The sequence below is a fragment of the Chrysochloris asiatica genome, unplaced genomic scaffold (genome assembly GCF_000296735.1).
Source record: "Chrysochloris asiatica unplaced genomic scaffold, ChrAsi1.0 scaffold00413, whole genome shotgun sequence".
Lineage (NCBI taxonomy): Eukaryota > Metazoa > Chordata > Mammalia > Afrosoricida > Chrysochloridae > Chrysochloris > Chrysochloris asiatica.
In genome coordinates, this window is record NW_006408931.1 from 555,241 (window position 1) to 558,495 (window position 3,255).

Sequence of the window (3,255 nt, forward strand, 5' to 3'; positions counted from 1 at the left end):
TGTGGCAGGATAGTGCAACATTTCCATATACAGAGTTCTAGCTACAAGGCAGATGAGTCCAACTTGACTATCTACAGAGAATTATCTACATGGCAGGGTAGAGCAAAATTTCCATATACAGCATTCTAAATACAAGACAGATGAGTCCAAATTGTCTATGTACAGACAGCTAGCTACATGGCAGGGTTGTGCAACATTTCCATATACAGTGTTCTAGTTACATGGCAGATGTATCCAACGTGTCCATATACTGAGAGCAAGCTACATGGCAGAGTAGTCATATATGTCCATATGCAGGGTACTAGCTACATAGCAGATGAGTCAAACTTGTCTATATACCGAAAGCTAGCTACATGGCTGCAACTATATGGCAGATGTGTCTAACGTGTCCATATTCTGAGATCTACCTACATGGCAGATCAGTCAAATGTGTCCCTATACATGGTAATAGCTACATGTTAGATAAGGCCAAATTGTCCATATACAGAGAGCAAGCTATATGTCAGAATAGTACATCATTTACAAATACAGAGTTCAAGCTACATGGCAGATGAGTCCAAAGTGTTCATATACTGAGAGCTACCTAAATGGCAGAGTAGTCCAATATGTCCATATATAGGGTCCTAGCTACATGCCAGATGAGTTCAACATGTCCATATACTGAGAGCTAGATACATGACAGAAAGTCCAATTTGTTCATATACAGAAACCTAGCTACATGGCAGGGTAGTGCAACATTTCCATATGCAAAGGTCTAGCTACAAGACAGATGTGACCAATGAGTCCATATACTGAGAGCTATCTACATGTCAGAGTAGTCCACCATGTACTTATAAAGGGTCCTAGCTACATGCCAGATGAGTCCAACATGTCCATATACTGAGAGCTAGCTACATTGCACACAAGTTCAGTATGTTCATATATAGAACGCTACCTACTTGGCAGATTAGTCCAACATATTCATGCTCAGTAAATGTTCATATACTGAGAGCTAGCTAAATGGCAGAGTAGTCCAACATGTCCATATACACGGTTCTAGCTACAACGAAAATATGTCCAACATGTCTATATACAGAGAGCTAGCTACATGGCAGGGTAGTGCAACATTTCAATATACAGTGTTCTAGCTACATGGCAGATGTGTCCAACGTGTCCATATACTGAGAGCTAGCTACATGGCAGAGTTGCAAAACATGTCCATATACAGGGTACTAGCTTCATGGAAGATGTGTCCAACATGTACATATGCTTAGAGCTAGCTACATGTCAGACTAGTCCAATATGTTCATATACAGAGAGCTAGCTACATGGCAGGGTAGTGCAATATTTTCATATGCAGAGTTCTACCTACATGGCATTTGTGTCTAACGTGTCCATATACTGAGAGCTAGCTACATGGCACAGTTGCACTACATGTCTATATAAAGGGTACCAGCTTTATGGCAGATGAGTCTAACATGTACATATACTGAGAGCCAGCTACATGGCAGTCAAGTCCAACATATCCATGCACAGAGAGCTAGCTACATGTCAGAAGAGTGCAAAATGTCCATATACAGAGAACTAGTTACATGGCAGGGTAGTGCAACATTTCCATAATCTGAGTTCAAGCTACATGTCAGATGTGTCCAATGTGTCCATATACTGAGATTTGCCTACATCGCAGATCAGTTCAAATTTCCCAGCACAGAAATCTAGCTATATATCAGAGGAATCCAAAATGGCCATATACAGAGAGCTAGGTACCAGGCAGAGTAGAGATTTATTTCCATAGACAGAGTTCAAGCTACTTGGAAGATGAATCCAAAGTGTCCATATACTCAGAGCTAGCTATATGGCAGAGTAGACCAGCATGCCCATATATAGTGTAGTAGCTACATGGCAAATGAGTCCAACATATCCATATACAAAGAGCTAGCTACATGGCAGAGTAGCGCAACATTTCCATACACAGAGTTCTAGCTAGAAAGCAGATGAATCCAATTTCTCTATATACTGAGAGCTAGCTACATGACAGAGTAGTGCAAAATGTCCATATGCAAGGTACTAGATACATGGCAGACAGTAACAATATGTTCATATACAGAGAGCTACATACTTGTCAAATCACTCCAACATATCCATATACAGAGAGCTAACTACATGACAGAGTAGTGCATCATTTCCATATATAGAGTTAAGCTACATGGCAGATGAGTCCAATGTGTTCATATACTGAGAGCTAGCTACATGGCAGAGTAGTCCAACATGTCCATATAAAGAGTATAAGCTACATGGCAGATATGTCCAAAGTGTCCATATACTGAAAGCTAGCTACATGGCAGACATGTCCAATATGTTCATATACAGAGAGAAAACTACTTGGCAGATAAGTACAACATAACCATGTATAAAGAGCTAGCTATATGGCAGCTGAGTCCATAATGTCCATATACAGAGAGCTAGCTACATGGCAGGGTATTGCAACATGCCATATACAGAGTTCTAGCGACAAGGCAGATGAGTCCAACATGTCTTTACACAGAGAGCTAGCGAAATGGCAGGGTATTGTAACATTTCCATATACAGAGTTCTATCTACATGGCAGATGTGTCCAACTTGTCCATATACTGAGAGGTACCTACATGGCAGAGTAGTCCAACATGTCCATATACAGGGTATTAGCTACATGGCAGATGCATCCAACATGTCCATATGCTGAGAGCTAGATACATGGCAGACGAGTCCAATATGTTCATATACAGAGAGCTAGCTACATGGCAGGGTAGTGCAACATTTCCTTAAACAGGATTCTAGCTACATGGCAGATGTGTCCAACATGTCAATATACTGAGATCCACCTAAATGGCAGATCAGTCCAAAATATCCAGGCACAGAGAGCTAACTACATGTAAGACGAGTCCAAAATGTGCATATACAGAGTTCTAGCTACATGGTAAATGTGTCCAATGTGTCCATGTACTGAGAGCCACCTACATGGCAAATCACTCCAAAATATCCATGCACAGAGAGCTAACTACATGCAACACGAGTCCAAAATGTCCATATATAGAGTTCTATCTACATGGTAGATGTGTCCAAAGTGTCTGTATACTGAGAGATAGCTACATGGCAGAGTAGTCAAACATGTTCATATACAGGTTACTAGCTACAATGCAAATAAGTCCAACTTGTCTATATACAGAGAGCTAGCTACATGGCAGAGTAGTGCAACATTTCCATATACAGAGTTCTAGCTACATGGCAGATGTGTCC